Source organism: Micropterus dolomieu, linkage group LG05 (genome assembly GCF_021292245.1).
Source record: "Micropterus dolomieu isolate WLL.071019.BEF.003 ecotype Adirondacks linkage group LG05, ASM2129224v1, whole genome shotgun sequence".
NCBI classification, from domain to species: Eukaryota; Metazoa; Chordata; class Actinopteri; order Centrarchiformes; family Centrarchidae; genus Micropterus; species Micropterus dolomieu.
Window position 1 is genome coordinate 30181949 of NC_060154.1, and position 23778 is coordinate 30205726.

A 23778-nucleotide genomic window follows, 5' to 3' on the forward strand; every position below is an offset into this window, starting at 1 on the left:
GCACAAGGTAGCATGGCCCTGGTTACAGCAAATCCCAGTTGGATAAAACACTTGCATTTTGCCAGACTTAAGTGTCTTACTCATCCCAAATGAGCTGCAGGGAGCAAGGACCAGAAAAGATAGAAACTAAGAGAGAAGCAGGGATGGAATTAAGCTTAATTGGCCAGAAGAGGCAACCGCTGTGAAGACAGAGGTTTTGGTTACTAATTTTGCCAGTGCTTATTGCAATTCAATCTAGTACACTTTGAGGGGAGAGGAGACTAAACCCCATGAAGGAAAAACAGACTTGATATAGGCCACTGAACAGTAAAAGGGAGAACAATGGCTCAGGAGAGAAATTCTGAGAATATCAAGTACCAAATCTCACCCATTGTTCATGTATGCAGTCATCTTTTTTTGTCTCATTCTGTCCCATTGCTTTTCTTTATTCATTATTGGGATAAAGAACCTGGAATTTTAATTTTTCTATGCACTTAGTCTATCAAAAGTGTTTTTATAACTCAACCTCCTTTGAGATTGTCTCTGACACAGACCTAAAGCTTTGTTTGACAGTTGATAACAGTATAAACTCAAGTGCCACCTATTCCGACATCAAAATGACTATGATGAAATGTTTCTCAGCAAGCTTTATTTTGAAAGTCTAAGCGCATATTTATTATTGCTAACTTGACTTCAGAGCTCTGCATGTGCAAAACTGACACTATAGGGGTAACTACAGCGTCATAGTTTGATCATTTGTAAATTGTCATAATCATGTTGTTAGTCTAACAAACATGGATGGGAATTTATCTAACAAACTAAACTGAGCAGAAGTGAAAAACAAATAACCTCTAAATGCAAAGCTTTTTGGACTGTCTTAAAAAGAAAATTACTATGAATTGTAAAATTAGCAGACAAGGGGTGAATTATATTGGTTTGTTGGAGGCAAAGGTGGCCGTGTGTCGTGATGTTGTTATGATGCCACAAAACGTCATGTTGGGAGGTCGAGGTCAAAGCAAATGAACAAAGACCACATTATGGCTAAAAGGGGTTTTCACAATGCCTGATGGGAATCTCATGATTTGAATGAATTTTAGTGTTCAGCAGCCAAGCTTGTTTATTGCTTAACATGGGCTGGGCTTATGAAAGTGTGTTATATCTCAGTTTTCAATTGGATTACATATATCAAAGAGCTAAAACATGCACAGGACATCCAATAATATAATACTTTAAATGTATAAGTAAAAGGGGTTATAAGCATATAAGTAAAGTGGTTTCGAAAACCACAAGTTTTGGCCATGCACATCCAATGTATTCAGTTTACAATGTGTCTTTGTACTATCAAAGCCTGCCGTATTAGGTTTTTACCTCTCTGTCTTTACTATGTCAATTACATTCACAATTCTGTTTATTATTCCTTCTGTTTTTTGTATGTAAATTCTATGACATCACAGCACTTAATAGTTACACAAGCTACACAAATAAGTGCATTGCAACTCAAAGCATAACTGAAGGTGATCACTTTGAGTTTATATACATGTTTGAAAGTCCATAACCACTGTTTTATTGTGAGACTGTTCTATTCAATCTGCACAACCGGATTGAATTCTACTACATGCTTTTTTGTTTTGAACCTCGCTGCTCTTTAGCTAGCAGGCCAAAAAATAAAGCTGGAGATCAAGCCATGCCTTACCATAAAGCAGTAAGCCTCTGCCGCGCGCAACAGAACTGCTCACGGTGAGGCGTTTGTCCTCCCACAGTTTTTAAATCTGTCTCATACACAATGTATGAAACTTTAAATTCCGTGAGCACCCACTGTTTTACAAATGTTGGAAGCCGACGGAATAATGTTATCATTTTGGCTTTGATTTTCATCCAGTTTTGTAACGTAACTCTGCCGTGACCATTGTGAATGTGTCATTGTTTGCACCTTTCCTATATGCAAGCAGACATTAATAAATCATAAGGAGAAGCTTTCAGAAGCTTTAACCTGTTTTATTGTGAGGCTGTGCAGTAGCTTAGGTTGGTTTGCTACTTGATTCTTAATCTGTCCATTCGGTATGGAAATACCATTTACCTGAATACATTTTATCAGTGAGGTCAAAAAAGGCAAACATATTAACCATATATCAAAATGTGAACAACATATAAGAGATATTCATGGATTTTAGCAATGATCTGCATCAATCCTCAAAGTTCTTACTCTGGCACTGCCTATCCTCTTGGGGGAAAAGAAATTTCAACAAACTGCAACTGGCTTGGTTTAAGAACAGCTGATGGTATCCTAATGGGAACCCTTTCTGTTTATTTTTCTTTTTTATAAATGCGTTCTCCCATGAAGGATGACATAATTATGGAGAACAGTTTTATTCGAGTGAGCGCAAGCTGCAACTATACAAAAGTATAAGTTCAACATATGTTAATATCATTTTTTCTTTCTTTGGATAGTCTACCTACTGAAACAGATTCCTTATAGGCAAACCATCTATTTTCAGCTCTCTCCTGGGCATAGTGAGGCAGTGAGACACAGATGTTCAAATTTCCCACTGGACTCTATTCTTACACACATGCACATCAAAATGGCACACAAATACCTTCTTCGGGTGGAGAAATTGTCTTGAGAATGGCAATAATTATGCCAGTGCAATTAAGCAAACACGCTCCAAATAAGCCACATCTCAATTCGTCACCCTGTTAAATCTGAAAATCAACAGGACCGAGGCTGGCCTCTGTAACACCATTTACACTTTCCTCTCAAATGAACCTGAGATACTGCGTGGAAGTGCATGCATGCTTGAGCAAAAAATAAACAAGAGTGTAGAGGACTCAGTTATGCAAGCATGCAGCTGATTCACACCGCGTATGATGTTGGTTTTGATGAGCAATGAAACTTGACAAATGGAAACTTTGAAAATTAAAAAAAGTGGGAACAGAAAATGAGAAGGGAAATGTGTTTGCACATGTGTGCATTGGTAAATGGAGTAAACAAGGAAAACAAGTGTAGAACTTTGATCACTTGTGCTTTCTACCTCTCGCGCTGCCTTTCTTCGTGTGTCTACAGTGCATCTTTGTCTCTCCGCCTCTGCCTCCTGCCTCACGCTGTGATACAGTGTGTGACAATACAAACACCTCATTCTGTCACTGTCGCCGTGCTAACAGGCTCATTGGACTGCCTTGTTATCCAACTCAAACAGTGAGACCCAAAGAATCCACGGCACATTTCCATAATGTTATTGACCGAGTGCCGAGACGCGACGCTGCCTGGAAATATACGCACAACACCCCGTGTTATTTGCATGTCTATTACCTCAGAAAACCACGGCTCTCGACATGAGGCAAGGAGAGCCAATTTGAAGCTCTGCTGCACATCCAACATCCCCCGACCACCCACACTCACACCCACATACAACCGGCAACACACCAGAATTGCTGCAGAAACTGGAGAGCAAAGCATTTTGGGAGACAGGAAGTAGTGTAATGAAGGCCAACTCTGTCCTTTAGTGGGTTAAACAGACACACTTGACATGCTTGATGGATCAGCCGTGAAATAGGCTGGAAGGCAAAGTTCAGCAAAGCCACTGTGACAGGAATTTCAAACAGGATGTACTTGTCTGTCTTTCTAACATGATGTCTGGCAGCTCCAGTGGAGTTTAGATTGTTAAGGGAAGATAATAGGATCGTGTATGACACAGGTGGCAGATTTAGCTGTTGTGACAGTATGAGAGGATTATACCACAGAGTTTGAGGATGTGAGGATGTGGGGGGGCTGTATGATGTGTACTTTCAGCATGATTAAAAACACAGATTATAATGTACATTTATAGCTCATGCGCCTCAGTATTAGAACACTTGCAATCAAGAGGATACACCACTATGTTACTCTGCAGGTTACTATATTTACACAGTTAATACAAATTTAGTCCATGTACTTATCAAAATACCTACTTATGACATTGTCAGGGCTTTTTTCTCTTGGCTTTGGATTGGAGACTTCAGAAAGCCTGTATTACAAACTGGAGGTATGGAGTTTGAAAGGCTGCTTTTTTTCTTTACTTCTTCCAAACTAAAGTACGAAGTTAGTCTTTAAGTACTGCTACCTATTTGTCATGTTTCATGTTGTCAACAGAATCTACCCATGATGTTGTCTTAAGGTGTACTCTGACAAAATACAAGGCAAATTTTATAGAAAGACATGAATTTACCGAGGTTTTATGAATCCACTTCATAACATACAGAGATGAGAAAAATAAAATGCAGGCAGACTGAAGGATAATAACAGAAAGAACTGGAGCTCCTGGTGAGTTCTGAGATCTGTCAGAGGCTTACATGTCACACACACACACACAGATGTATGCATCAGCCACACTCAGAGTCAGCATGCGCAACAGAGTTAAAAATGCACTTTATTAATTCTTATTTTCAATTTGTATTTGTGAATTTTATTAATCATTTAATGGTTTTATTTCATTAAGTGATTTTTATTTATTGTTATTTTTATTAATGTTTCTTCAGGAAATGACCCTAGCTGCACACCATCCCTTCTGTACCTCCTAAGCTTCCGAAGCCAATTAATATGTGCACTGTCTTCTGCATGAGCCAAATGATTTGTGGAAAAAAGTCATCTCTTGAGTCGACCCCCTTCATGCCCTAACCACACCTTTTTCAAATGCAGATTATCCATATTCAGTTCTCACAACCTGAGATCTTTATTTTTTTCATATTTGCAGTAGTAAGGTTCTGGGCTCTCATTTATAAAACTGTGCGTAGAAACCTCACTAAAATTGTACGCACGCCCAAAAGCCAAAAGTGGAGTACGGAAAATAATATTCAGACTTATAAAACCGTGCGTACGCACACTTGTAAGCAAATTCCCTTTATAAATCACAATCAACTTGAAATGTGGCGCATGTGAGAGGTCAGTGAAACGCCCCTCATTAATATTAATACGTGCTGACTGCATGAAAAAGAGGAGACAGAAAAGCTGCAAAATGGAATTTAACTCAGTGTGACACCGACGTTCCTTTTGGTGAAGCTGAAGCATGTTGTTTGGTGGGTAAAAAACACGTAACGCTTGTGCACTGGAGGAAAGAGGGCACCGGAGCTCCACCCCTTTATACCCGATCTGCAGGAAGGGGCGTCCCTCTTGATTAGTGACGTCGCTGGCTGGAGGGGGACTCACATAAGCAAGACGGGATGACCCAGGTACTAATTTGGATTCCCCCAGTTTGAAAAGAGATTAAACCAAATGCATTCTGCTTGTGTTTAAACATTTATTTAGGCTCCACAAACAGTCCACTCACTTAACAAGACTGCAGATGAGTTAAAATAAATATGACTTGTTGTAAATGACATAATATAGAGTTATATTTCCATAATGTGTTTTTACAAGCAGCCCATCACATGCACACGCTGGCGCACAGCGTTTGGCTCGAAAAGGCAACGAACATGTGAGAACAATATATGAAACTATGATCTGACATTTGCTCGACTGACGCACTGAAAACGGCATCAATTTAAATGTTCACCTTATTTATGAGAATAAATTGCACTGCATGCAAGTTGTAATTAATATGATTCCTGATTACACTGTCCAACATATTTGAGGCGTTCTTTTGCAGAAACAGATATCTCCGTGTTTATTATCCTAAATCTGGATCTTTTCGCGCGCTGCAAATGATCTTACATTGTGTGTTTTTTTGTGCACTTCAGGGAAAGTCAATCGGGTGTTTATTTATTCAGAAAGGCTTTATATATATTTATAATACTCAGAGGTAATATTTAGATTTATTTTACACAATAGTAAGCCTATTCATTTCAAACCGTTTCATCTTTATGCCATGTGAGTTGCCATTTCTCATTTCTCCTCTTTATGTTCGCATACATGGTTCAGAGTTTACTTACAGGACGCACATTCTCCCTTCACTTGTTTTTTATAGATCACAACCTTTACTTGGGAAGTGGCGTACGCACGTTTCCAGCCCTGTTTTGTACGTATGCACCATTTATAAATGAGACCCCCGGTGTTTTGTAATTCGTGGCACCCCTGTGGCCTCCATATACATCGAGGCGAGACACCACAGTCAAGTTGGCTTGTTTTCAAACTTTACTTATATCACAACGAAACTTTCCAAGCTGAAAGTAAACATAAATAGAAGCATTTTAAAAATATTTTTATATGCAAATGAGGCATTTCCTCATTAAATATGCGGTGATTTGCATGCCACACAAATTAAATATCCACCACACTGATAACAGTCGGATTTTTTTGGTTTTATTATTACCAAATGGCCAGATGTTTAAAGAATTGTCTATCATGTTTTCAGATAAAATACTGCATAAAATGAGAAAGATAAATAAAATAGAATTTCTTTTTAAATCTGTAAATGTCTTGCTACAAGACCTAAGAACCAATTATAATGATCTAACTGAAGGGTGAGGAAAATGACTTGGTGTACAGGAAACATCATTCTGAGAAAACGGCTGTTAAGTAACGCTATAGAAACACACTTCCTGTTTGTCACATTGTCTCTTTTAGATTTATGATATATGGACTAGCTAACTTTGTGCTCTAGAAAACAAATTTTCAAATGATATATGAATCAATATGGAGAGTTTTAAATAGACTACTTTTACATGTGAAATGCTAACAATATAGACAAATAATAATGTTGATATATTATTTTTTATGTTTATATATAAGATTGTTTTGTACAATCTTAAAAAGAAGAACGAAAGTTCTAGATTGTTGGGTTTTCACTCGTCACATTGAGGCACATGGGAACAGAATCACTATCACTATATGGTTTCTACTTACAGTATGTTCTTTAGTATTCTTTATTCAACGCATCTCTCTCAATTAACATGCAGGGGACATGAAGCAGCATTATGAATTAATAAGGAGGGTAAAGGTCAGGGCTTGACAACACAATTCGGAGGTGCAGTTTGATAGCTACCGTCATCACAGTACTCATGTAGCAGTACGATAATACAATAGTCCCTCTGCCACAGATACATATACCACACATTAAAATTAGTACAACAGCCTCAAACATTTTAACTTTCTCTTAATTGGATATTTGCTTGTGCTATAAACCTCACTCTTCCGTGTTCGTAAAACAAACAACATGAAAACCCTATATTCCCAGAGGATTTTGGCCACACATTGGGTTTTGTTTTGTTTTTTTCCCCTTCCAATCTACAACGTTACATTAGGTTTTAATTAGCACAACAAAGGATCATCTGTCCTCCACTGACATCACTCCAGGGACAGACTCAGACGCTCCCAACAGCTCTCCAAAGGAAGTGCATTCTTACAGTTTCTGCAGTTATGTGTAATGTAAAAGATCCCTCTTCCACATCATCTGTTACTCTACATGAAATATATTCTGGTATTTTGTAGGACATACAATCTATACTGTAACAACTATTTCCATCAAATCGGACTAAATCTAAATAAGCTTTCAGTTTGGGGCATCAAGATAAACAGCTGATGTGCTAGCCAGCTGTTATTAAACCACTGCAGACGAAGAGGTCGCAACAAGATGACGCAATTTAAAAAGGCCACCAGTCAAACCGCAATTAACAGAAAATCTCGTGAAAACATGAATTTGGCGTTTCATTGTCTCGTGTATTAATTTGAGTAATATCACATTCTCCTCATCATTCTATACTTATCTGATGTCACATGCTTTATGTCCGTCGTAATTTATCCACCAAGCCTGTTTCAGCTTTGTGGCATTTTGTTTTTATTGTTGCACTGACTTTTTAACATCAGGTTTCCACTTTTTTAATGTCCATATTGAAAATGTTTTGATTTTTTAAATCTGATTCACAATTATACAGAAAACGCATCAACTATTTTATTTCATTACATCACATTACATGTAAATATCTGCTGATTCTTTGTTCAATAATGTTTTATCTGCTATCAGTGTGTTTTATATTTCTTTGTAGACAACTGAAAAGGGTGTAAATGTACTCACCTGTGCCTGTTACCAGATACCTCACGGTGAAATTGCACACTAGCATGTAAATAGGAAAAAAACTATTTTCTGAATGAATTCTTTTGTCATGCATTTTGAATATGGACACAAATACACATTGTTTAGTTACCTAGAGCAAACAGTTGGCATGGTCACAGTTGATGGCCACCCACAATATTCCACAGATCTCTTTCACTACCAGTTAAGAACTAGATAAATATCAGATTGAGCACCTTTCCAGGGAAGCAGATGAGATTAGATATGGCCAATCATTTTCAATTTATTGTATGTTCATTCATTTGTCCGTTTATCTGTTGATGAAAGCCCAACTAGTGGAGATCCTAATAAAAAATTAAAAAAACATTTGTGAAGCATTTAATTGTGCTCTACTTTGGAAGAGCGTGTACACACTGTTTCACAGAATGACGGAACTGAACGGCAAGGTCTGCGATTTATCTTGAGAAACCATGACATTATATTTGAAAAGGGCAGTTGCCATAGACTTTTTAATTCAGTCATTTTTTGGTTTGCTTTGAATGCCATTGAACTCCATTGTACTGAGGTGAGCTAGACTTGATATCTCATAACCTCAACAAAATCACACCAACACTATCAACTTGTAAGAGAATAAAGGCAAAAGATATCCCCTGGTGGGCTTCGAGACATGGCTTGAGACACACACACACACACTTAGCCTTGAGATATCAGCTTGCCTTTGTGCAGAGATGAGTAGTCAGGGCTGTCTTTATCATTGCTTGATGATAATAAAGAAGGTGGGATGCTTTTCTCCCACATGGAGAGCAGATAACAAAGAAAGTGCTGGACTGTCTGAGATACCATGCCGCAGACCAGCCTGCCATGCTCTCCACCCTCCTCTCCCTCCGCCCTCCCCTTCTTTTCCGCTGATCCCTTTTGTTGTTTGAGAGACACATCAGATCGTGTTGCAGAAGCGAATAGACGATAGGTGATACTGTGTTTGCTTGCAGGTAAGGAATGCCGGATGGTATTTAAAGGGGGAAAAAAGCTGAGAGAGAAAAGAAAGTTTGGGAAAATCAAAGACCGGCGGGGGCATAACAATGAACAAATTCATCCTCTGGGGATCATGAATGTTTGTACAAATTTAAGAAGAAGATGACCGCACACTTAACTCCAGTCATTTTATTGAATCACTAAAAAGGTTTGCCATGGTTTAAATATGACTCATGTTGTCTGTACAGAAATACAATGGCAATCTAATAACTGAGATACTGTATTTCACTCTGCACCAAATTGGTGGACTGACCAACAATGCAACACCTCTAGCCTTGCCGCTAGCATGCTAAAAATTGATTCACTACGACCAAATCAATACCAAATGGACAGACAACACTGTAGTCTGAGATAAATGGATTATTTGCCCACAGCCATGCTACACATAAATGCACTGAATTCAAAATGATTCTATATGTGCGGTGAGCTGGGCTCTGTTAGTAATCCACTGTGGGAGCACTTTCTCTCTGTGTCTCTCCCTTCAGACTGCCTGTACCACGTTTTTGTCTCACTCTCTCTCCCTGTACATCATCTTCATCTACCTCAGCCTGCTCTTGCACCTCCTCAAGCTTCACCGTCACATCACAAATCTCCCAGCAACCTCAGCTGGTGACATGGCGGCTCCCTGGAGAATTTGGCTATGGGCAAATAATAATAAAAAATCTAACACCCAGGCTAGGAACAAAACAATAGATGCCTTAAAAAAGAAATTGAAGAAGATTGCAGTGTCACTGGTGCAGGTCAAAATAAATGGTTTGAAAAAGAGGATCGTTTGCTTCATGATCAGATAAACATTGTAAGTGGTGAAGGAAGTATTCTGATTCTTAAGTTAGGATTGCAATAATGCTACTGAATCCTGCTACTCTTGAAAAAATAAATATATATAGACAGAACCTCCACAGATATTACACATACAGTTGCTCAGTTTACTAGTCATGTAGAATTCTACTCAGCCTGTGGATAAAGTTGTATAATATCTTCAGAGAAAATGACGCTGATTATGTCATCGATCTCTTCAGGAAGCCTGCGTTACAAACATTGTGTGGTGTTTGAAAGATGAGGAAAAGAGTTTACCAGGCAGGGAAAGTCTAATGAAGACATGTGTTTGAGTTGTATAACGTAGGATTTTTAGAGCTTGACCCATCCCATGGACGAAGACTCAGGACATCTTATGCTAAGTTCAGACTACACAACATTTTTGTGAAGATGTTCAGTGTGTCAGATTATAGAGTCATACTGTATGTTCTCATGATGGTCCCCCGACCAACCATAGCGCGCTGTCTTTCACGAATGGTGTCTGAAGAGTGATACTGGCTGTCTGGTGTTCCAAAAGCATAAAAAAAGAAAGAAAAAGAACAACAACAGTGACCTTTCCTCTTCCACCTGGCAGCACCAACATCATCATTCCTCTTTCGCCTTGCCCTGTCGATGTCACAAACATGTTGGTGTGGAATTTGTCATACTGGGCGAGAGGGGACAAAAAAAATCATAATTCTGACATGCTAATCTTTTTGTTGGGGCACAGTGTAGTGTCCCAGATGAGGTGTTGGCTGTTGTCCACCATTATACACTACACGGGATATAATGATCATTACCCCACAAAAATTTGACTGTTGGTTCTCCATTTTGACTATTTGAGCAGTCCCCCAACTTGAAAGCGCGATATTGAATAAGTGTACAGTGTAAATTATTTCTAAACTGTCTGTTGTAAAGATCCATCCACTTCCAAGTACTGCTTCAAAACTGAAACTGAAAGATTAATTCAAATTGTACACAAAAGGGGCAGTTTACTGATCATGGCTATTCAGGTGTTTTGTGTGGCTCTAGATGAACTTTCTCAAATCAGAGAAAACAACGCTGATGATGTCATCAACACGGCTTAGGCTTGAAGACTACAAATTTGTAAGAGAAAACCCGCAATACAAACTGGATGTGCACTGTGACACTGGATCCAGCATTTACGAAGCTTGACCCATACTTGGGACTAAACATCAGCCTCGTTTCATGTAGAAAGAATGCCATGTTACAGTAATATTTAAGATTTTAACTACTTTATTTACTGATCGGTAGGCTAGTCTATAGCAATGCATCATATGTTTGTATATAATCTGAATATTAGTGGTGAAATAGAAGTATAATTTAGCATAAAATAGTTCAAGTACCCTAAAAATTTAAAAATCACCTGCTGTTGTTGAGTAAATTACACTTAGTTACACTTCACTACTGAGCATCACCCTCACCATTCTCATAATGACTGCTTTTAGTGCTAATTGATATTCAGTTACTATCCTCTGTGTTTCTTTTTATTTAGAGGTATGAGTATGTATTATATGTTTAGTCTCTCTTCCCTCTTCCTCTGCCTGTCTCTCTCACACACACATAGTGATGCAGCGCTACCTGATGCCTGCAGCCTCACCACCTGTTAATACCAACCCCCGGCTCTGTGTGTGTACGTGTGTGTACATACTATCCCTGACACTTGCAAAACAGGGTAAGACAAAACCGCAGCAAGTAGGCAACATTGTACTGCCGGTCCTTTTACCATCCCTCTGGCCCTCTGTTACTGAATGCTATTGAGAGGGGGATCCTCCAGAGGACGGCCTACAAATACACACAGTGACGGGGCTGACCTGGTGTGGTGTGTTGCATGGTAACTGGTGCACCTACACACTCATTATCAGCTCCCATCACTTGGTTACTCAGGAACCAAATGAAAATGAACTGCAATAACCTGCGAAACTAACTGCGAGAAACTTTTGCTTTCAAACTTGCACTGCATTACGGGGAGATTCTGCTGTCAAACGTTACAGCATGCATCACCTCATTTCCCTCCGACGTATTTGAATTAAGCTACTAGTGCTCATTCTAGAAGTTTACTGGACTCAGTCGCGAAGCAGCGAAGGTTCATGTAAATTGATTAACATAAATGAGTCTTTAACCAGAGAATGAGTAGCAGCACGGGAACACAGAAAGAAACTAATTATCTCCAATCAGGAACATCAACATATGTATGCATACATACACATCCACACATACACTTAGCTGTAAGCAAACTGAATCTACATTTACCTTGCAAAGCTGAGCTGGTTGAACGCCCCAGTAGTTGTCTCAGCCTGTGTGTATATGTCTCAAAGAGGGGGCAGCAGAGGATAAAGGCCACTCTAATAGCTTCTTTTCTATGCTGCTGCTGCCCGTGTTTCTCCAACTGCAACACTCTGCTTGTTTACCTGACACTGCTCACCTACACCTTTTTGACTGTTTACCCGTCTACAGTAACTGCCTGTCCTCAGCGCTCACCTTTACACCTGTTAGTCTGCCCCGGCTGTGCTTTAGTTGAACTTTTTGCCTGAATGCTAGCTTCTCTCTCTGTGTACTGACATTAGCATAGCCCTTCCTCCTCTCTTACCTGCACTCATCTAACCTGTTTGGCAGTGTGTTCTGTGTGTGTGTGTGTGTGTGTGTGTGTGTGTGATTGGCACCAGCCTCTTTTTCATGCTGTAATTCACAGTGGTTAGGTTTTTTACACACTGTAACCAGACACACACACACACACACACACACACACACACACAGTGAATACGCGGTTGTCTGTTGCCACGGTATTGTAAGCACATGTTTATTCATTGTGGAATGGGAATTGAAATGCCTCTGTGCTCTCCGTTTGTGTGCGACTGAGTATGCCATTGTGAAAGTACATTATTTTGGATGTTTATGTTTTTGTTCTCAAGTCAGTCATTCTGATTTTTAGAAAAGCCTTCTGGAACTTGATGTATACTTGAAAAATATACATCATGAGAGTGTGAGAGGCGTAGTGTACTGTATGTCTCCCTGCAGTGATCCCAATACCATGCTTGATATTTAGAAATGTAGAGGGGGTAACGAAGGGGAAATCAGTTTTATTACTTTCAGAATGGTATTACCCACATTTTTAGGTTTAGTCCTTTCTATATAAATGAGATTAATATCTGTAGCATATAGCCACTTATTTTAGTTTGCAGATTTGTAGTTATGATGCATGTCACATATTTTTTTATTTATTTAAATGTTCAAACAGAAAAACAAACAAAAATCGGTCTCTTTTTCTTGAAAGAAATTCAGTTTAGGTTTTGCTTGGGAAATGAGCAGGTTTGACAAATAACTGACTACATGTAACAACAACACAGCAATCTGGTTCTGAAATAGCATCCATTGTAGAGGTGTGAAGAGTGACTCATACATTAAGCTCATGGCTCCTATCTTAAGGTGTGACACTGGATATGGGCAAGGCCTGTTAGAAACTGGTTGTAGCAGTCCATTAACAATGGAAAGGGACTCTAAAGGTGTGCACCTTTTCAGAAGTGCTTTAGTAGGACTTTTACATCTGTTATCTCAAAGTGAGAATAATAGCCATTCCTTTTATGCATGTATAGATTTAATACACATATTCTATGTATTTATTCACATGTGTGTATGTTTATATATGTTTGCTTAGTGTTGGTCTTGAATCAAAAGCAGACATCAGCCTTCAGCAATATGTCATCATAGCTAAACAACTAAATAGGTAAATTGTCAAATACTCCCAAAACGACATGTGTGATCATTTAGCAGCGACAGGCGTACCGGACCTTAGGATTGCCTGTACAGTAGATATGAAGATTGAGCCAGTAGGTATTTACAGCTAGCCTAGCTATGGCTAAAAATATCACCTCTAAACTCACTACTCAACATGATGAATCTTGTTTAATCCGTTCAAAAACTGTAAACTCTTTGTAAGTTGTTGTTTTTGACCCTCAGTGGTCGCCTGTCTCTTATGTGCTTTTCAGTCTTAATGTTTTATTAAAGGCAGGGAAGTAGTGATGAAGGAACCGTTTAGAAGCAGGAGGTCCTACACAGCACCAAAGGTCATGACAGACGGTGATCATGAAATCATAAATCATAGTTTGATAGAGAGAAATGTAACAGAGGTATTTACCAAAAATAAACACCAAAGGCCAAGAGGGCAGTATATAAAGATGATTATTCTATCCTTGCTCTTCAGCCACTTGGCAGTGCATGTCTTTTTCAATTGTGTCCATGTTGCAATGATACTGTCATCAGGCCCTCAGTGGATCAATATGCTCGCCTTTAATAGGCCTTTCATTAGGAATGCATCAATAACCTCCAAGCAAAGGACAGCCACTCGATGCCCAGCGCCCACAATGTTTTGGCAGAAAAAAAGTTTAGAGGGCTGAAGAGAAGTGACGTTAATGCATTAAAAACATCTGTCAAATGGATTGTAAGAAACACAGAAGCTGGATAACTTATTGTCTGTACCACCGGACTCCATAGATTAATTTGTTCATTGTGTGGCTTACAGTGAACTTTTATTTTGAAACGTAAGCCATTACGTTTACACTTAAGCCCATAGACTCTGCAAGAAGTGGAAAACCCTCCATCTCTGGATTAAATGACTACAGGCCTGTCGCCCTGACATCAGAAGTCACGAAAGCCCCTTGCTGGACTCCCTGCAGTTTGCCTACAGGGCTTACAGGTCAGTGGATGATGCAGTCAACTTAGGACTGCATTACATCCTGCTATAACTCGACGCTCCAGGGACATATGCAAGGATCCTGTTCGTGGACTTCAGCTCGGCGTTCAACACCATCATCCCGGACATCCTCAGCACCAAACTCACCCAGCTCACTGTGCCAGCCTCCACCTGTCAGTGGATCACAAACTTCCTGACTGACAGCAGTCAGCAGGTGAGACTGGGGAACATCACATCCAGCACCCGGACTATCAGTACTGGTGTCCCCCAGGGGTGTGTGCTCTCCACACTGCTCTTCTCCCTCTACACCAACGACTGCACCTCAGGAGACCCATCTGTCAAACTCCTGAAGTTTGCTGACGACACAACGGCCATCAGCCATCATCCAGTCTGTCCTCTGCACGTCCATCACTGTCTGGTTTGGATCTGCCACCATAAAGGACAAGGACAGACTACAACGGACAGTCAGGACTGCAGAAAAGATCATTGGTGCCAACCTGCCCTCCATTCAGGACTTATACATTTCCAAAGTCAGGAAACATCACTGCAGATCCATCTCACCTTGAACACAACCTGTTCCAGCTCCTCCCCTCTAGTAGGTGCTACAGAGCACTGTACGCCAAAACCAACAGACACAGGAACAGTTGCTTCACATAAAGCATCACTCTGACGAAAAGCTGACTCTGACTCACACTGTCAGGAACAACTGCTGTTCAATAACCCAGTAACTCTACCTCTAATTAGCCACCTGTTTACTGGTTACCACTTATTATTTATCCATCATTATGTATTTTAGAGCTGTTCATATTGTATATTGTATATACTGTATACCAAATCCACCTACATCAAGTACATAACACCTGCACATAATACTTATTTATTCCAGCATCCTTTGCACTATGCTCCATCACGCTGTGTACATGTGTAAATGTATGCTTGTATGTGTACCTGTATATCACATCCACCTCCGACTTGAACATAATAATAATAATAACAATAATGGTGATAATAATTTACTTTTGCATCCTTTGAACTCTGCTGATAGCACTATTGAACTATTGTATCAATCTGTCTATTTTGTTTAGTTTTTAGTGTGTATATATGTGTTCTCTATACTGTAGCCTGTGTTTGATTTTATTATGGTATTGTTGTTATCAAATTCCTTGCATACCTGGCAAATAAAGATGATTCTGATTCTGCATGACTTTACCTATTTGGTTTGTTGACTACCGCCATGGCAGGGACTTCAGTCACAAGGTAGACATGCCCTAAAGCAAACCCTGCTTTTTTGCCTTTTTTCCTCCAAATGGGACCATACTTTACATAATGATCATAATTATGTGTTAAGGAAGACTTGAAACTAGAGACTGAGATCATAAACTCATTACAACTGAAGTAATAACTCAATTTGTTTTTGTAACCTGTGGAGTCGTCCATGCTGGCCATTAGAAAGATTGCAGATTAAGGCCCTTCCCAGAGGTTGCCGCTTGGTCGAGCTGGGTAACAAAGCTCCAGCTCATCTTTTGTTCTCTCTCTTTCTGCTCTCACTGGCTCGGCTCTCGGACCTGGGGACAGAGGTCTTCACCGCAGCTTTGTTGGCTGGGAGCAGACACCCCAAACCAAATTTTGTTAACAGCAGTGACGCCAGACCGTGTGTGTCTAGTGCTACTTTCACTTCCTGTCATTTCCTTTTTTGTTTGCACCTGTCTCGTTTCCCTGATGGTGATCACCTGAGCCGTATTATCCTTTCCCCCCCCGGGTGTATATACACGGTTGTGTTTCTATTGTTATTTGCTCGTTCAGTGTTTCATGTTTCACTGTATCTCTAGTGTTTCGTGCCTCTCGTGTTGTGTGGATTATTCTTCTGTTGGACATTTTGATTATCTGTTATTTTTGGACATTGTTTATTTCCCGGGCTGCATGCTTCTTCACGCATGTAAAATACTCACCTTGCTGTAAATAAACACTAAACTGAACAAAACCCCTGTTACCTGCGTTCAGCTCACTGGCTGAGCATAACATGTCTTCTTTCCCAGTACCCTAGATGAACCACACGTACTCCAATTTGGCCTTACACATAGTCAAACAGGTTTTTCAGTGAATGATCCCAACCTCTACTATGCCAACTCCAAAACCATTCAACTTTACTATTTATTTTATTATGGTTTCAGTTATTCATTTAATAATTAATCAGAGTTTCTAATTGATATTTTAGTATATTTTATGAGACAGAATAACTTAATTGGCCATTTTTCTAAGTGAATTTAGTTAGTTAAATTCTATCATTTAAAAAAATATATATATATTTCTGATTTTTCTGATTCCTAATAATCCTGCTGAACCTGCATAATTTAATGAGGTTTTCCATGAAAGGGAACATTGCTTACTCTTAAGCTTGGTTTTGAGCTTTGGTGCAGTGGAAGCTATTTAATATGAACAGAGAGAAAGAGATGGGCGTCTGGGTGAAAGCTTGGAAGTCTGAACACTGTGCATGATTAGGATTTCTCATCATCCAGCTGCCTCCTTATCTTGCTGACTAAAATATATTTGAAGGGACATTTTGACATTTTGTATTTTAGGCAGTCATCTCCCTTTGCCAAGTACTTGTCACATTACTGGGTAAAGTTCCATCATTTGTGCTTTAGCTACAGTTTCTTAGAGTTTCCAGTCAGTATTCCTAATTTCAACCAGTTGGTACTGAAGCTGTAAGATAATGAGCTAGCATGTGATTTGGAGCTCCTATAGATTTAAGTGACAAATGCAACAATGTCAGCATGCCATTTCACTTTTTTGTGCAGTAATATCGAAGACAGTTTACCACATGATGGCCTAGTGATGGGATATTGCACTCTGAAAATGTGGATGTCTTTTAACAAAGGCTCTGGCCATATTTATTAATTATCACCTTGCAGAGATTCCTACGGCCCTAACAAGCAAGAGGTTTAATGGCAAAGTATTATTTCCCACTGACTGGAAAGTTGCAAATCAGAGTCGATCTTCTTTTGGCTCTTTGTCATCATCAACAAATCAATTGATTTATTCTCTTTAAAATCACATTTGACCACACATAAGAATGTCAGGAAGAAGATATCACCATAACAGTAGCCCTATGGGTAAATGGTAGATGGTTAAGGACTGTACTTTTACACTATAGTTCCAAAGGCTTTGGGTGCACATGAAGGTTAATGATATCCTATTTTTAATCTGTAGGGTTTGATATGGAGTATGCCCTCCTCTTGCAGCTATAACAGCTGGCTGGGAAGGCTGCCACAAGGTTTAGGAGTGTGTGCATGGGAATCTTTGACCATTCTTCTAGAAGTGCATTTGTGAAGTAAGGCACAGATGTTGGACGAGAAGGCCTGGCTCGCAGTCTCTGCTCTAATTCCCCCCAAAGGTGTTCTATCAGGTTGGGGTTAGGACTCTCTGCAGGCCAGTCAAGTTCTCCACACCAAACTCGCTCATCCATGTCTTTATGGACCTTGCTTTGTGCACTGGTGCGCAGTCATGTTGGAACAGGAAGGGGCCATCCCCAAACTGTTTCCACAATGTTGGGAGCATGAAATTGTCCCAAATGTCTTGGTATGCTGAAGCATTAACAGTTCCTTTCACTGGAACTAAAGGGCCAAGCCCAACCCCTGAAAAACAACCCCACACCATAATCCCCCCTTCACCAAACTTTACACTTAGCACAATGCAGTCAGGCAAGTACCGTTGTCCTGGAGTGGCGTGCTTTACACCACTGCATCCGCTGCTTTGCATTGCACTTGATGATGTAAGGTTTGGATGCAGCTGCTCGGCCATGAAAACCCATTCCATGAAGCTCTCTAAGCACTGTTCTTGAGCTAATCCGAAGGTCACACGATGTTTGGAGGTCTGTAGCTATTGACTCTGCAGAAAGTTGGTGGCTGCTGTGCACTGTGCGCATCAGCATCCTCTGACCCCGCTCTGTGATTTTATGTGGCCTACCACTTCGTAGCTGAGTTTCTTTTTTTATACCCAATTGCTTCCACTTTGTTATAATACCACTAACAGTTAACCATGGAATATTTAGTAGTAGGGAAATTTTACGAATGGCCTTATTGCACACACACACACACACACACACACACACACAAATGTACAACACATACAGAGATGGTGATGGAGCTGCCATGCAAGGTGCTGGCCTTTCCCTCGGGAGCAACTTAGGGTTCAGTGTCTTGCCCAAGGACACTTCATGTGGACAGGAGGAGCCTGAAATCCCAGAGAAAGCAATGAGATATAAACACAAATGTAGAAGATTAAAAATGGGGAAAACATTCTTGGAGAAGAGCTACAGAAGCTGAGGAAGGGATGATGTGCAGTGCTCTGTCTGCCAAGCAGACTGTGGACTGCCAGCACTGGAGGAGTCTGGTTTCTCATTTATACACCACTATGCATGAGTACAGGGATATAATCACACTTGAATGAAACCCGGGGGCACGTTCAACAGATCTGCCTCAGTCTTCGACCTGCAGTGTCTCATGATGTCAACATTTCAAATTAAATGTCAGTGTTAAGTCACAAATACATTTAAAAAAAGACATGGGATGCAATGCCCATATAAAGCGCAGCTGAAAAAGAGTGATGATCAGATTTGTGGTCAACGTGCCAAGTCCGCCACAGATCGCCAACAGTGGAGGAGGCATGAAGATTTTCTAAGTATAAGACCACATAACGGGCCAAAAGCAAAGGAGGCTGCCTTTTATCTGCCTCATCTATCCATAGACATGAAGGACAAGTAACCAAATTAGTCTGTAAACTCTGTAGTTCTACTGGCAGAAATTATATTTTACTGTAACTTGAAATGGTTTACCACCACACACCAGTCAGAACTTTTTGGATGCCCTGTCTTTTAGAGGTTTTTTTTGTTAAATCTTGAGCAATGTAGTGGTAATGCTATTTTAAATATTCTAAAATGGCCAAACAGTGAGTGTAGGTGTCAAAAAATACAATACTAGATGTAAGCTTTTATTGTATTAAAAATGACTGAATTGTGAATGAACCATTTCTTGATAGCATCTAGTTATCTTCTAGTTTTTTGATTTAAGTTAAGTAGCGTTACTGACTTCCTTCACATGACATATGCGACTTCCGTCACGTGAGTTATTTGACCGTCAAGTGATTAAAATGAGTTCTGTTACATGTGAAGTCACATGATAAATGTCACGTGACTGACGTAATGTACAGTACTTATTTTAAACCCAACCACGATGTTTTCCTAAACCTAACCAAACTGCAACCATTTCACTACGTTAACTAGGTCTTTAATGTCACGTGACTTACTTAACGTAGTTAAGGTCTGGTATGGGAAACACGTGTGTGGAGGCATGGATGATGGAAACAACCTATTTTGTCGTTTAGGTTGGAGGACTTGCTGTTTTAGATGGTAGATGTACGCACAGTACTGGCTCTGTACTTTTGATCTCTGTAAAAATTGTTAACAACACTAACAAACTGCTTTTAGCTTAGGTTTTAGCAGATACTTTGTGCTTTGTTGCTTTTTATGTGTGTGATAAGTGCCTGCACGGGGAAGGTAATGGACAACAACAAAACAACTGTACATTTGGCCCTCTGTGCATGCTGCACAATGCCGCCAAGTACTGAACCAGTGCATCCAAACGGGTAAAATCTCCAACCTCTATTGTACTGAAAACCTTTGTTCTGGCGCCTTGATGGGGGTTTAAGAGGGTGAATACATTGTGTGTGTGTGTGTGTGTGTGTGTGTCTCTGCATTATCAAACATATCTCCACATTAAGAAACATCCAGTGTGTTGGAGCCAGAGCCCTGTCACATACAACTCATCTGTAACAGAAGTCCAGTCAGACATCCCTACCCACACAAACACACACAGCTACCACATTGTATCCCTAAACCGCATTCCCATACTGTACCCAACCATTCATCTGAGGTGAATCAATAGCTCAGTTAACAGTGCAGGACTGAGTTCAGTGACAGCACTTGTACTCCCAGTGAGAGAGGAGACACAGGAACACATTCAGCACAGCACAGCTAATCACCATTAAAGGCTTACAAGAGAGAAGGAGAGGAACAGGACGAGGAGAAGGAGAGCGAGGGTGGGAAAGAAAGACAGAGGAACAAAAAGAAGGAGAGAGAGAGGTAGGGTAGCTGTTCCAGTGTTGGGATACAGCAGCAGAGAGCAGGCAGACACACTGAAAGGCACTTTCAGCCTCTCCTTTCATGCAAGATGCTATAAAACAGAGTGACTTACTTCCTGTTTGTTTACTGGTGACAGATCTTCTCCACCTGCAAGAGATGACAAAATCAAAATATTAAACTTGTCTAGCATTTAAATGATTAAGGACTATCAAGGACAAAAAACTGGATCCAGTGTCTGTGAATATATAATGGTACAGTTTGCATAAACTTGAACAGATCAGATTTTGTTGTCACATTTTGTTTTTACTTAATTAGTCTGACATTGTGTTCGTGTTAGTGTTTTAACACCAGACACGGGTCATTTTCTAAAAAAAAAAGGAAACAAAAGTGAGATGCCTGGGACCAGCCATATGTTTAGTTTGCAGCAAGAGCAAGGACTCCCTTCTTTTTAACTTAACCAGTTTTACCGATAATGTAATTCATTTTTATAATAATGTTTAAGCTTGTTTTATAGTAACGATACATTTTAAGAGTGAAATGAGGAGCTAGGATAGGCAGAGCTTCTTCTTTTGATTCCTTTCGTTGACTGATGTGCTGACAGGCTGCAGTTTTCCGAAAATACAGTTTACATATAAACCAATCACCACCTGCTCTGTGGCAGTGTCAGGGATCCCACTCAGTAGCGTGTTGGGGGCAGGGTGGCTTCGAGATATGTTTTCTCCTGTTTGGTGGGCGTGTCGCAGGTGTTACCCAATCATCTGTGAAAAGTTAACCCCTTAACGGCGATTGTAGCGAATTCGCATCACACCTCTTCCCCTCAGACTGCAGCCAAGATAGCGTAGCGTACGTGGGAACCTTTGGCAAGCACTGGTTTCTCGTTTATGCCCGTTGTCGCTAATTAGCATCATACCTTCATCATACCTGCATTTATATATTTTCTATGTTCTATAGACAAATTAACAATTTCCACTTAATCAGCCTGAAAGCAAATGAAAATAGAAATAATTCTTTTAAATTTTTATTATTGTCAATAAATTCAGGCGCCAAGAGGTTAAAAAGGCAGGAAAATGCAGTGCGTTTGTGTACACAACAGGGTGTTCAAGGCACCACTGTTTCCGTTGAGAAAAACGTTCTGTTATGTTTTGTCAGCGCTGAACTTGCCCCAAAGCTACGTCCTTTAGTTCAGGGGGGTTGCTGCTGGCATGCTTTTCCAGAGTTGTTACATGTGATTACTAAATGAGGCGGAAAATAATTCCATATTAAAAAAATAGCAGAACATTTGTTTTTATTTGTGTAGTAAATTTATAGTTTGAGCAATAGCCAATATTGCAGTTTAGCTCTGTGAAATGGATCTTACAATAACACAATGGGGCTGAAAATGAAAACAGACAACGCTTGATTGGTCACTAAAGATAAAAACACTTTGACTGGTGCTAAATTAGAAGCGTTATCTGGGAGTACAGAAAGAAATGTGAACACTGAACACCGTTGATTTAATTCTAACAGCTCAGCCTCAGTGGGAGACAGCTGTGCTTTGAAATTCAATATTCAAAAGCTGTCCCGGAATAACAGCAGCCATTGTGTTGAAATATCAGTCGTATGATGTGAAAAGATCATATTGCTTCTTGAGCTGCCTGCCATTAATTTGACTTGACTGCAACCATGATCCCTGAGCACAGCATTTAATGTGAAATGACAAAATATTACAACCAGCTCTCTCAAATGTCGACAATCTTCCCCGGTGCAGCTCTCAAGCCTTTGTATGCCTGCAGCTTTTAGAGTAACTCAGATATGGATTAGATGGAAAAAATGCACATATGAAAGAATAAGCAACAGCTTAGCAAATTATTTGACATGGAATAGATGTTGATACAGCCTGCAGCAATGCTGAAACCTGTGTAAATATAGTGACAGTGATAGTGAAAATAGTTGAGATAATATCCACAGTTGTTCAAACTTACAACCCTATCTCCTGTTCAAAATGTGTTTTTTATAACACTGATTTGACTTGACAAATAAGTTTGGGAGGAAATATTGCTACATGGATTACGTTCAGTGGCAACATTTTTCACCAATTCAGGAAGTGTAACATCGTTATACAAGCTATTACACAGCTGATAACGACAGCCGACTAAAATTGAAGCGTATCTGCTCTGTGAGACTCGTGTGATGCCTCTCGCACAACTTCATGTTGTCAGAAGAAATTCTCTCCAGGGGCTGAATGAAGGACAGTAGCGGACTAGTACCCCCTTGCGGCCGCAATGAAAGGTTTAATCGTGGCAAGCAGCTGTTATGGTTAGTCAAGTGCAAACACAGGTAACAAAGGATTGGACCCAAAATGCAGAGCAGCTACAGTTTGTGCTATTTATTGTCACCAGTGATGAAACTTACAGCAAAAGAAGCAGACAATCCAAGGAACAAACAATCCAATGAACATGAAATAACAGAAGTCCAGGGAGCATGGGAATCCCAAAACAAGCCAGAGAAATCCAAAACCAGGAGGTTGGGGGGGATAAATGAGGCACAGGTGAAAACACTTCACCTGTCAACCAATCAACACTGACAGGAAGTAAAACAAGACAACGACACCATGGGGAGAACAACTTCAGAATAATATAGGAAATAAAGTCAACATAAACACAAGGATGGATTAACACAATAAAAGAGAACGCCAAAACAGTAGCAGAGCGAGTTGCGCAGGCTGTATGAGACGACTCAAAAACAGGCCTGAAACACTTGGAGACAGCTTGCTAGAGTGATAAACTGATTCAGTTAATGTCTCTTTTTTAAGAAGACACTGAGGCTCTTCTTCAGTACACCAGCGGATATACATGATGCCCTTATGTTATTCCTAACCTGCTAAAATATTTAACCATAGCCATGAGCGTTAGTTGCCTAAACACAACAATAAAAATAGTAAATTATAAATTAGTTGCCAGCAGCATATATTGTCAGAAAACCAAACAAATGCATTGACAGTGACAAAGTTTTGCAGATGTGTTCAGTCTAAACATTATGGTTTGGCAGGGATCAGCTTGCAGACACTTTCAATAGAAATGTTTCCTTTTTATATTTCTAAAATATCTGAAAATAACAACTACACTGTGGTTAAGTTTAGGAAAAAACAGTTAAAGCAGCTTAAA

At 39.9% G+C, this 23778-nt stretch overlaps 1 protein-coding gene across 4 annotated transcripts in view; it reads right to left on the reverse strand.

Moving 5' to 3' along the window:
* The window catches only part of LOC123971735 (inactive N-acetylated-alpha-linked acidic dipeptidase-like protein 2), a 580586-nt gene extending 557471 nt beyond the window's left edge, over positions 1–23115 (reverse strand). For 2 of the 4 annotated variants that reach the window (XM_046050743.1, XM_046050744.1), the window contains exons 1-2: positions 23027–23115; positions 20748–20782 (exon numbers count right to left, since the gene is read on the reverse strand). The gene's annotated coding sequence lies outside the window, so the exon portion shown is untranslated. The remainder of the gene's footprint in view (positions 1–20747; positions 20783–23026) is intronic. The other 2 variants (XM_046050745.1, XM_046050746.1) reach the window with 2 other exon arrangements.
* Positions 23116–23778: the final 663 nt, after the last annotated feature.